Here is a 13,381-nt window from a genome sequence, read left to right as displayed (position 1 = left end):
TTTTTGCTCCCTCAGCCCTCTCTCCAGGTGGCCTTGTAAACATACTGCCACCCTGAAGAGGGCCCTGGTGGTCCCTCTCTCTTCCTCTCCTCTCTGGGTGCCTGACTTCATCAGCAGTCCTTCAGACAGCAACAACAGCATGGGTGCACCCAGCCTTGTTTTCTTGCTCTCCACCTTTAGACTTGGACATTTGGAAATATTATGTTGCTTTCCTTTTTCAAGTAGAAGATTGTTAATTTAAGATGGGAAGAGTCAGGATGTCTTTTCTAAGTGAGAATTTGAGAAAAACTCAGAAATCCAAATTTACTTCAGAAGGAATTTTAAAACTTATATGTAATAGAAAAGACAGTAAAACATTAAAGAAAATTTTGAAAAAAATAAGTGTAAACATCTCAAATTATAATACCTTACAATGCTGTTTTCATGTCTGAATATTACCTTTCAGTTTTTATTTACATCTAGACGTAGCTATCTTCAAAGCTGATGATCATAGTATGCAAATCCTTTTGTATTCTGCTTTTTGTTTAATACTATTACATTTTTTCTGTATCACTACCCAGTATCCATGATTATTATTTTTAACAGCTGAAGAGTTAATTTATCTTCAGCACGTACTGTAATTTTTTTTTTTTTTTTAATTTATTCATTTATTTATTTATTTCTGGCTGCATTGGGTCTTTGTTGCTGCGCGCGGGCTTTCTCTAGTTGCAGCGAGCAGGAGCTACTCTTCGTTGCGGCGTGTGGGCTTCTCATTGTGGAGAACTGGCTCCAGGCGCGGGGGCTTCAGTAGTTGTGGCACGTGGGCTCAGTAGTTGTGGCTCACAGGCTCTAGAGCGCAGTTGTGGCGCACGGGCTTAGTTGCTCCGCGGCATGTGGGATCTTCCCAGACCAGGGCTCGAACCCGTGTCCCCTGCATCGGCAGGCGGGTTCTTAACCACTGCGCCACCAGGGAAGTCCCACGTACTGTAATTTACTAAGCCATTTTCTCATGTATTTTTTTTTCTTGTTCTCATTGTGTTCTTTGCTATTGGAGAAAATGATGCAGTGAACATTTGTGTATCTGTGGCTTTTTTCTTCTTCTGTTGAATAACTTGTCTAGGATAAATTCCCAGGAGTGAGATTGCTGTATTATAGGGTATAAACATTTTTATGATTCATTTTATGTTGCTATATATATATATATATATATATTTTTTTTTTTTTTTTTTTTTTCCAAATGGATTGTACCTGTACCAATTTATGCACCAGCAGCATGTATAGTTTCCAATTTAAACTACACCAGGTTCAGGGTTTTTGTTTGTTTGTTTTGTTTTGTTTTTGCTTTTATCAGTAGTTTTTGATATACGGCAATATGGCATTTAGGGGAAAATTCATAGGACCACACAAGATTTTCTTCATTACAAAGTAAAAATAAATATAACTCGAGGACTAAGAGTCCTTCCTTTCTGTGTTGGATAGATTTTCAAAAGTCTCATTGTACTACGTGGCAAATGCATTCCTAACAGCTTTGTTGGAAGCTAGGATGGAAAACCCCGCTGCCATTAAACTCAGAATAGCAGAATGTGAAGGGAGGAATGCCAGGATCTTTGAGGGCAGTTCATCCAATAGCACAACAAATTCAACTGCTCCTCGGTTTTAATTTAATTTTAGATGATAAAATTCATGGAAAGAACACAAAAATTTTGGTTCATTTCCTACCTCTGTTTTCACTAGCTGAATGATTTTGAACAAGTAGCATATTCTCTTTGAGTCTTAGTTTTCTTGTCTGTATAGTGAAAAAATACTGAGATTCATTTGTTCATTTTAGAAATATTTATTGAGTGCGTGCTATGTTCAGGCACTATATATAGGTGCCAGGCAAAGAGGGGAAGGTACCATGGTGAACAAGAAAGACAAAGTCCTGACCTAGGACTGTGTCTAAAACAGGCAGTGAACAAGTAAACAAACAAATAATATATCACATTCAACACAGTCTAGCATTAGAGTAGGTGCTCTCCCATTACTTGGTGTTTCTCCCTCCCATTTTTTCCCCTAAAATGTGTACAATTTTGATGATAATTTGTTCTGTACTACCCATGCAAACAATCTTTGAAATTCTAACTCCCAATGTGGCATGCAATGACCTGCTCTGTTATTCCTTGGCAAGGTTACAGAAACCCAGTTAATATCTCCCTTCTCTCACATCTGGGTGTGGGATATTAAAGGAGGTGGTTTGTAAGCAAGGTAATATAGGTGAGGTTTCCTGTCCGTCCTTCCAGTCTTTCACTTGATGTTTCATTTAGTTCAGGTCTCTTCATGACTTAAAGCAGAACTGATTGCTGGTATATTCTGTTTGACTCATGCTGTTTTCTTATGTTTTTAAAAATTTAATTGGTTGCCAACGTTTAAAAATTTAAATAAAAATCCGGATTTCTGGTGTTTTGAAAAAACTAAGACTTGGCAACACTGGACCCACACTCTTTATATGGCTGTCCCCTGGAGGCATTTGAATTGGCTACTCCTGGCTTAAGTACATTCTGTCAAACTATCCCCTTCACTTTCCCAGGTCAGGGGAGATAGGAAGGAGAGGGAAGAGCTAAGTTATGGTGAAAAGGAGGAAGGGGATAAAAAAGAGATCATTTGACCTTCCCCCCTTCTCCTCAAATCAGAGACCCATTGCTGTGCCTTTAATTTAACCTTTACCCTGATAGAGTTAATTCAATTGCTCTTCTAAGACAGAAATGAAATACTTATTTCTTTATATTCTTACCCTGGGTAGTACCCACTGGTTTGGAAAGCTGTGCCACCCCCCCCAAATGCCCAGAATTGTTTTTCAGAGTCTAGTGCAGCAGTTCTCAAAGTGTGGTCTGAGGGCCCATCAGGGGTCCCTGAGACCCTTTCAGGGGTTCCACAAGGTCAAAACAATTTTCATAGTAATACTAAGATGTTATTTGCCCTTTTCACTGGGTTGACATTTGCACTGATGATGCTAAAGCCAAAGCCAAAGACGAGTCTGTGTGTTCTTCACTGCCAGGCATTTGCTTGTAAAGAAAAGAAAAGAAAAAGAAAAGAGCCAGTTTCACTGAAGAATGTCCATTTTTATTAAATTTCAATTCTTTCTTTTTTTTTAAAAATAAATTTATTTATTTATTTATTTATTTTTTGGCTGCGTTGGGTCTTCGTTGCTGTGCGCGGGCTTTCTCTAGTTGCATTGAGCGGGGGCTACTCTTTGTTGCGGTGCGCTGGCTTCTCATTGTGGTGGCTTCTCTTGTTGCGGGCACAGGCTCTAGGCGCGTAGGCTTCAGTAGTTGTGGCACGCGGGCTCAGTAGTTGTGGCCTGCGGGCTCTAGAGCGCAGGCTCAGTAGTTGTGGCGCAGGGGCTTAGTTGCTCCGCATCATGTGGGATCTTCCCGGACCAGGGTTCGAACACATGTCCCCTGCATTGGCAGGCGGATTCTTTTTATAAATTTATTTATTTTTATTTATTTATTTTTGGCTGTGTTGGGTCTTCGTTTCTGTGTGAGGGCTTTCTCTAGTTGCTGCGAGCGGGGGTCACTCTTCATCGCCGTGCATGGGCCTCTCACTGTCGCGGCCTCTCTTGTTGCGGAGCACAGGCTCCAGATGCGCAGGCTCAGTAGTTGTGGCTCACGGGCTCAGTCGCCCCGCGGCATGTGGGATCTTCTCAGACCAGGGCTCGAACCCGTATCCTCTGCATTGGCAGGCAGATTCTCAACCACTGCACCACCAGGGAAGCCCGGCAGGCAGATTCTTAACCACTGCGCCACCAGGGAAGTTCCTAAATTTCAATTCTTGAATACAAGTCTTTTTAATATTCTTTTTTTATTTTTTTTTATTTTTTTATTTTTTATTTATTTTTTTTTTAATTTTTATTTTTTTAGAAATTCACGTTCTTATTTATTTATTTATTTGATTGATTGATTGATTGATTGCTGTGTTGGGTCTTCGTTTCTGTGCGAGGGCTTTCTCTAGTTGCGGCAAGCGGGGACCACTCTTCATCGCGTTGCGCGGGCCTCTCACTGTCGCAGCTCTCTTGTTGCGGAGCACAGGCTCCAGACGCGCAGGCTCAGTAATTGTGGCTCACGGGCCCAGTTGCTCCGTGGCATGTGGGATCGTCCCAGACCAGGGCTCGAACCCGTGTCCCCTGCATTGGCAGGCAGATTCTCAACCACTGCGCCACCAGGGAAGCCCCCTCTTTTTAATATTCTATGTGAAGAAATTGGAAGTATGCAAAAAACGCCTCTGCTACTTACCAAAGTGAGGAACTGCACTTGTGCTACTATTTGAGTTGCACGCTGCACTAGCCTTATTATTATTATTGTAGAACAATAGTTTTATTTGAAAGAACAACTGACAGACAAACTGTGATTATTCAGGCTTGGGAATTTGGCAGATATTTTCTCAGTGAAGTGAGCCTGTCACTTCAAGGAAGAAAACTGACAATATTTGTTGCCAATGATAAAATTTGAGTTTGCAAGCAAGAATTAGAATTCGGGTGAAGTTATAGCTGCCTCCATGAGTTTGACAACTTCATAATAGTTACAGAATTTTCTGATGCAATTAGAGGTGATATTAAAGAGTGTGATTTTTTTCTATAATGAAACATGTCAATATTTGCAGCATCTGTGTAAATCATTGAACCAGTATTTTCCAAATCACCAATGCTTGGTGTTATAAAAATTATGCCTGGGTAAAAGAGCAGTTCAAAGTGTAAAACAGACCAGTGGATGTTAATATAACAGAGTAAGAAAAGTTCACTGATGTAGTTTCAGATTCCACATTACAACTAACCTTTAAGAAACTACCGCTTGTTAAATTTTGCAGTAGTATCAAAGAATATCCACAATTATCTGATAAGGCTACTAAAATACTCCTATCTTTTCCAACTGTATAGCTGTGTGAGGCTGGATTTTCTTCATATACTGTAAACAAAACAACATGTAACAGATTGACTGCAGAAGCAGGTATGGAAAGCCAGCTTCTATTAAGTCTTCTGTTAAGCCAGACATTAATGAAATTTGCAAAAAGGGAAAAACAATGTCACTCTTCTCACTAAATTTATTATTTGAAAGTAGTTAATTTTTCCTGAAAAGTATGTTATTCATGTTGACTTGTAATAGGTTTATTGTTTTTTAATGAATTAATATTTTTAAATTATCTCAGTTTTAATTTATAATATAGTAAATGGCAGTAGATATAACCACATAAACAAAATCTCTTTGGGGTGCTCAATAATTAAAATATGTAAAGCAGTTCTAAGACTAAAAGGTCTGATATTCTCAAAGTCTAATGAAATAAACTCAACCACGTTTAAACCTTCTAAGAGAGATTGCCCTCACCTCGCCTACTATGGCTGCTCTCTGGGAAATAACTGCCCTTTGAGCCTCAGAATGAATTAGCGGTGAAAGCCCCCCTATTACTTTATTTAGTGGCATCTTGCTGGGCCCGCAAGAAGCCTGGTCTCCCCCAACCCCCTCGTCCTTTGTCCTTAATGGGCTTGGCTCTGAAAGACTGTGGATTGAAGGTGAAAGTTCTCTCAAATTTGCATAATTACAGAGCTCCGGATTTGAATTAAATGATCTTTGGTTTTTTTCTTAAATAAGTACAAATATAAAACTAGGTGCACTCTTTCTGCTCTTATACAATGACAAAACCTAATACAGTTTATAAATTATAAAAAACCAAAACAATCAAATTAACAATGTTAATTTCATTTGCAGATGATGTGTTGCTAAACGAAACTGTCACTACAGCTTAAGTGTGGTGGACCCTGTTGTGGCTAAGTTTAGCAAACTTGTGCCACAATGATGGTGCCCCACTTTCCCCACCACCTTTGTCTATTCCAAGTACTGTGAAGCATTCATCATTGTGTGCCATAATCTCATTTTAGCTTCATGTGGCAGGAGTGCATCATTTACATATTGTCTGCTCCTTCCTCTTCTCATTAGCCTGAGGCAAAGTAATACTGCTTGGTAAGAACTAGATCCTAACTCTTAACACTGCCTCTAAAATCTCATCATGATGAATATATAGATGATCCGGAATATTTATACTTTAAAAAACTCATCAGAATGAAACACTAATTTAAAAATGTTGGCAGAGAGAGCTCCTGAGGACATGTGTGTGGACCTCAGCTTGAGAATCATTTCAGTTTAGAGTATGGAGTCTGAAATCAGACTGACCTGGATTTGAATTTGAATTTGAACTCTGCTGTTTACTGTCTGTCTTTGTGCAATTACCCAACCTCTCTGAACCTCAGTTTCCTCATCCTGTCTCTGATGGTTTTATTTAATTTTTAAAAATATCATAATCCCGGGCTTCCCTGGTGGCGCAGTGGTTGAGAATCTGCCTGCCAATGCAGGGGACATGGGTTCGAGCCCTGGTCTGGGAAGATCCCACATGCCGTGGAGCAACTGGGCCCGTGAGCCACAATTACTGAGCCTGCGCGTCTGGAGCCTGTGCTCCGCAACAAGAGAGGCCGCGATAGTCAGAGGCCCGCGCAGCGCGATGAAGAGCGGCCCCCGCTTGCCACAACTAGAGAAAGCCCTCGCACAGAAACGAAGACCCAACACAGCCATAAATAAATAAAAATAAATAAATAAATTTATAAAAAAAAAAAAAAAATATCATAATCCCTATCTCCAAGGGTAATTGTGAGGATGGAGATAAAGTATATAAAGCACCTGGCATAAACTTGGCATTTAATAAATTTCCTTCTCTTTTCCAAAATGAACTCTTGGATCAAGCTTGTCCACTAATAAAGAGAGGCACAGGTAGATCTGGGACACTTGAAGGCAAACAAACCCTGTAATAAACACACAACCTAGCAGACCCCTCCAGGCTTTGTTTTCCACAGCAAAGATGCTGGACTGTCTTTTGGGCCCAAGTGAGAGGTTGAGTCTGTGCCCTGTTGTAGGGCATGAGCCTCCAGTTCTGGAGAGGGACATAGCCTGGACTTCTGAGGCCTTGGTCTCTGAGTCCTTTCTGGCCTGTCCAGGAATATCTGTCTCCCCAAAGAAGCAAATCACTCTGCTTTGTGCTTCACTTACAGGGAGTGAAGCTTGCTCGCTGTACACACTGCTTCATGCTTGAGGATATTAATGGAAAAGCCCCGGTTCTGGGCACATGCATGGGCATGGATATAGGTGTGAGCTTTATGGGGCGACCACTAGCTGACCAGAAACACAGAAGTGGACAGATAGAGGCTGTACTGATCTGCTCATTATGCCAACAGGACCTGCAAGATATAGGTGCCTGGCTCCTACCCTGTCAGCATTTGCTCTGTAAGGACTGCTTCCAGGGCTTGATCCAGGAGCTAGGGCAGGTTGCTGGGGCTCATGGGACTGTCCCAGATGGTAAATACAAAAACACCACAGGTTCACCTCCTTCTGTATAACAGGTCTCTTCCCATTTCATAGGTACTGAATTTCAGGTGTAGAAAGAATCAGAATGTAAGAGCCCAAGGGATACTCATTGCTGAAAGCAACTCTTTGGGGAATCTGTGAGACAAAGCAAATCCTCTTGATGCTTAATATATGTTTTGTAAGCTGGGATTTTTCATGTTTGGGATTTCCTTAAATTGGTGGCAGGCTAAGAAACCTGGGAAGATTTTGATTCAAGGTTTGGCTGACTCCCCAGAAGGAGAGGACATGTCCTGACCCACTGAACTTCCAAGGCAGGGGGAGAATGGCTGGGCTCCTAGGGTCAGTCAGGAACAGATTTTGAACAGACTCGCACTGACTAATGAACCATTCACCATCTAAGCTGCTCCCTCCTCCAGCAGGGAGGAGCTTCTGTCTTTCTTCTGAACATCAGGTTTCCTAGGAAACAGTCTCACTGAGAACTGTGTAGTCCTTGGAGACAAGAGCCAAGTCCCTTCGTTTCAGTATTCTAGCACAGGGCATGTAACAGAGATGCAGTGAGTATCTGCTGAATGAACTCGTGGGATGAAAAAGCCAAATAAGTTGACAGCATTCAGAAACATCATCATTGTTGTTTGTTTTGTTGTCTGCAGTATTTTCAAAGTGATTTGTAGCACAAGTCTAGGCTATCTTTGAGGCATTATAGCACTGCAGTTGTCTTTAGATCTGAATTTCGAGGCCTCTAAACCCTTGGGCAAGCTACCTAAGCTCTCTGAGTCTCTGTTGAGAGTTCAGAGTACAGAATAGGTATTGTATACTTTGATTTTTTTAATTAATACGTGATTTTTAAACTTACTACTTAGACTTAGTTCTTCCTTAAGCTTTTAATTTTAACTTGCAAATCTTGTTCTATTTATAAATATAGCAAATTTAACAATCACTTTTAAAGGGCCTTTCATTAATATTTAAACATATTTACAGTTAATATTTGCTTTTATAAACTAAATTTTTAAAAATAATTCCATTGTCCAGCAAATAAGCATTCTAAATTACTTAAAGAACTATTGGAAATACAGTAAGTTAAATGTATAAATAAGGTGAATCTTAAATATGTCTTAAAAGTTCCAGCACTGTTGGGTTATTATCCAGAATATGTAAAGAACTCTTACAACTCAACAATAAAAACAAACAAACAAACAACCCAATTAAAAACTGGGCAAAGAACTTGAATAGACATTTCTCCAAACAAGATATCCAAATGCCCGGCAAGCACATGAAAAATTGTTTACTATCACTAATATTTAGGGAAATACAAATCAAAACCATAATGAGATACCACCTCACATCTGTTAGGATGGCTACTATTAAAAAAAAAGAACAGAAAATAAGTGTTTGTGAGGATGTGGAGAAATTGGAATCCTGTGCACTATTGGTGGGCATATAAAATGGTGCAGACTCCATGGATAACAGTAAACTGATTCCTCAAAAAATTTAAATATAGAATTACCAGCAATTCCACTTCTGGATATATACCCAAAGTAATTAAAAGCAGGGACTAGAAGAGATATTTTTATGCCTGTGTTCATAGCAGCCTTATTTGCAATAGCCAAAAGGTGGAAGAAACCTGAGAGTCCATGGACAGATGAATGGATAAACAATTGTGGTATACACATATAATGGAATATTATTCAGCCTTAATAAGGAAGGAAATTCTGACACATGCTACAACATGAATGACCTTTGAGAACAGTATGTTAAATGAAATAAGCCAGTCATAAAAAGACAAATACTCTATGATTCTACTTACATGAGGTACCTAAAGTAGCCAAATTTATAGAGATAGAAAGTAGAATGGTGGTTGCAAAGGGGTGGGGGGAGAAGGGAATGGGGAGTTGTTTAATGATATAGAGTTTCAGTTTTGCCTTTTTTTTAATTTTTATTTTTCTATTGGAGTATAGTTGATTTACAGTGTTGTTAGTTTCAAGTTTTTCCCATTTTTTAATCAGGTTTTTGTTGTTGTTGTTGAGTTCTTTAGGTATTCTCAGTACTAGACCCTTATCAGATAAATGATTTGCAAATATTTTCTCCCATTCCATGGGTTGCCTTTTGTTTTGTTGATAGTGTCCTGTTAACATAGTGAAAGTTTTAAATCTTAAAGAAGTCCAACGTACCTATTTTTTCCAAAAGCCTGTGCTTTTGGTGTCAGATCCAGAAAATTATTGCCAAATCCATTGTCATAAAGCTTTTCCCCTATGTTTTCTTCTAAGAGTTTTATAGTTTTGACTCTTATGTTTAGGTCTTTGATCTCACTTAAGATTTTTAACATGAACTAGGGACTTCCCTGGTGGTCCAGTGGGTAAGACTCCGTGCTCCCAATGCAGGGGCCCGGGTTCGATCCCTGGTCTGGGAACTAGATCCCGCATGCATGCCGCAACTAAGACCTGGTGCAGCCTAAACAAATAAATAAACAAATAAAATACATTAAAAAAAACACAACATAATGCTTTAAAAAAAAAAAAGGTTTTTAACGTGAACTAATTATGCATGTCTCAAGGATATGTTTGACTCTAAAGTCAGAAAACTAAATTCATACTAGTGACAATTATTAGAATCATAGTGTTTGTTGCCAAGTTATTCTAAGTGCAAGGGAGAATGAAAACATAAGCTTTGATGTCAGTATATCTGGGCATCTGAGTGTGAGTCCTAATCTACCTGCCACTTAATACAGTAGTTGTATAGCTTGGTAAGTTTTCCTCCCTGTAAAATGGGGATGATGATAGTAGTAATTAACTTATAGGATTGTTATGAAGATTAAATGAGAACATACACATAAAACATTCTGTACTGTGCTTAGGATATAGTAAGAGACCAAGAAATGTGAAAAAATACCATTATTTAGAACTTGTGAAACTGAAGTGGAAAAAAATCTGTTAGATGCAAACATGCTTGACTTGGAACCAGAGAGGCAATTTCTTGAATATGTGGCATCTTACATTATTTAGTATGTCCTGCGGTCTGGCCAGGCTATTGTTACCTTCCATATTTGCATTTGTGAATCAGAGTGGAATAAGCTTCCTCTGCTACTTGGAGGTTTTAGGATTCTATGCTGTGTGGTATTTGTTGGTTTGTATGTCTATCTCCTTCACAGGTAGTTATTGACTTTTATGTACCAGGCCCTATGGAATTTAGGGTGCAGAGATGAAAAGACAGGGCCCTTGCCTTCAAGGAACTCGTATTCTATTGAAGGGCAGATAACTAAACAGATGATAATAATACAGTGTGGTAAGAATGTGAAGAGAAGACTGTTTAAAGTTTAGGCAAAGGAGCAATACCTTTGGGAGATTCTCCATGCACAAGGACTGGTGGATATCAGTTGCTCACTGAATGTTTTCTGAAGGACTAAAAGAATGTCACTCAAATGAGCTGACTGATGAAAAGCAGAGATGTCACCTATCTCTGGCAAGTCCAGTGAGATACCCAATACCTGAACTTAGATTCCTGTTGTAATTTGAGAAGCCATGCTTTGGGAGTTTGGTTCTTTGGAAAGAGCTTTTAGCACTGCCACTGTATCCAGCAGAATAGGAGTACAGACTTGCTAAAAGGCTTATCCTATTTCTGCCAGTCCGAAGCTTTCAAAAGTTAAATATGGGAATAGGTAGAGGGTTGGCAGGGGAGATGGATAGAGGCTGAAGAATTAAATAGGTCCTTAGCAAAAACGCTTCCAGCCAGTTGCGGCCACATTGCATGGGGATGAGTCCATTTCCATAAATCTGTTCCTGTTGGTTGCTGGGCAGAACTGAGAAGTTGCTGAGTTGAATGGAAGAGGGGCTGTGCCTGAGCTCAGTGTCTGTCCAGCTGGTTTTCAACTCTGATCCCTCAGTGGAGCCTCCCCAGGCCTGCATGTTTGCAGTGGGGCTCAGCACTGGGGGAGGGTGTGAGGTGGGCATCTTCTCATTCAACTGGGCTGTGCCTTTCATCTCTACAATGCCACAGCCCAGCGTAGAACCTGACACAGGACGAGGGCCTAAGTGAATATTTATTGAAGAAATGATTTAATCAGTGGATCCACAAAGATCTTCCATGGCTCTTGCCTGGAAGGAAAACTTTTTTCACTTATGACACTGCCCCTTTCTAGTCCTCAAGTTGTGAGGTGCGAAACACGTTTATCAAGCACCTTCTGGTTGGCAGATGCTGTACCGAGTGCTTATGCCTGTATTATCTTTTCTAAACTTCACAACAACCCTATAAGGTAGGTATTATCCCCGTTTTACAGATAAAAAACCCTGGGAATTGTGATTATGTAAGGTCTAAGGTCTAAGTGTAAGGTCTAAGTGTAAGGTCAGGTCAAGTCAAACTCAAGTTCACCCATCTTTAAAGCTTGTGATTTGCACTGTAGCACTTTGCTCAGGAGGAGATTCCACGCTCACCTGGAATCACTGAACTGATGGGGAGACTCCATGGAGAATCTTTGACGAGAGGACCAACCCTTCAGCCCGAGCCATCAGGTGCAGATCTTCCATTAATGCAGCCACAGCCTAACTGAGATTCTCCCCAGCAACTCCATCACACTAGGAAGTAGGTCTGCATTAGGTCTTAGGCTCTGAGGGGACCAGCTGGACCAGGTCTTTGAAAGCTGATGATGGGGACCAAAGCAAAGGCAGTAGTATGCTGAGCACACAATGTCTTAGCTGTGCTATGTGATGACTGGAGTGGAAGGCTCCAGAAAGGCTGGATATTGGAAACGGATCTACTCAACCAATGAGAATATCTACTTGGGACTGTTTGCTTTTAAGCCTATTTGAAAATGGTCCCAGGTCAAATTCTACCTGGAAAGTTGGCCATTGAGTCCCCAAGTGATACTTTAAATAAATGTAGCAAGCTCTGAAGGAAGCTGGCATGCCTGAAACTGTTTACTCTGTGCTGGATCTGTCTTCAAAATTCTCAGGACTCCTATGGTTTTATGTGTTGTTTTAGGGGAGGAAGGCCATTACTTGAATATTTCCTTCCCCATGTGAATAAAAGGAACATTATTCTTTCTCTTCAAATCTACTAAAAGACATATCCTAGATGGGAGACCTTGACTCTGAGGTCCAGATTCCAGAATCTCTTTGTTTAGTATCTTAATTTTCCCAATCTCAGTGTGGATGATGCAGTCTACATCCGGGCAGAGCCCTGGTCTGGAGGTCATGGGCCCTGGAGCTCGGTCTGGACTCTAGCACTAACTGACTGGGTGATCCTGGGTATTCTCTGGGACTGGACTTGAAGAGCTCTAATAACACCAAATAACCACCATAGCCTCCTGCTTCCTGAAGCTAGTGATGGGTAACAGCATATCTCTTGAAAACTACAAATGCTGAAAGGGGGAACAATCTCTGTTCCTCAGTGGGCAGGCTTTGGGGCTTTGGGAGGATCCAAAGAGAGGGACCTGATGCAAGATGCTACAACCTCAGAGTCAGAGAGGGAAATGATACTTATCTTAATGAGCAGCTCAGCTGGAGGGGCTCTAATGGCCTGGGGTGAGAGCGGGAGGCAGAGGGGATGAGATCTCAGCACCAGGAGCTTGGCAGGCGAGGTGACTGCTATTTGCTCGCTCCAGGTGATGAACAGTGTGTGCAACTATTGTGGGATCTGTTGTGGGCAGTGACCCAAGTTTCCCAGGTGGAGGGCAGGTTGCTGAGCTGGGCTGAGCTGGGTGTGCAGCAGGTGCAGAAGCTGGAGCTCCAGAGCCCTATCAGCAGGATGGTTTTTTAGTTCATGAACAGTTTCCCCACCTTAATTGGCCCTCTAGGGCCCTGGGAGTAGCACTGGTACTTCAGAACCGTTACTGGGAGAGCAATTCCCCTGGTGATGGGAAGGAGGCAGGCAGTGTTTTGGGGGATGTGCTTGCTGCTGCTGGCACTACTTGGAAAGCTATAGCTAGGGAGGGAGTTCAAGGTAGATGTGATTGATGGACAGGGTCTTGGAGGGGCCTCTTGTCTGCGGGAACTCTCATTCAAGAGGGACCAGTCACTGGTTAACTGCTA

General features: G+C 41.1%; 1 protein-coding gene across 9 annotated transcripts in view; it reads left to right on the top strand.

The window, feature by feature from the left end:
- TRIM66 (tripartite motif containing 66) overlaps positions 1-13,381 on the top strand; it is a 101,801-nt gene that overhangs the window by 10,008 nt on the left and 78,412 nt on the right. The gene's annotated exons all lie outside the window — the stretch shown is intronic.

This window comes from Balaenoptera physalus (genome assembly GCF_965194825.1).
Source record: "Balaenoptera physalus genome assembly, chromosome: 10".
Taxonomy (NCBI): domain Eukaryota; kingdom Metazoa; phylum Chordata; class Mammalia; order Artiodactyla; family Balaenopteridae; genus Balaenoptera; species Balaenoptera physalus.
The sequence above is the reverse complement of the archived record's forward strand: the minus strand, read 5'-3'. Positions and strand labels throughout refer to the sequence as shown.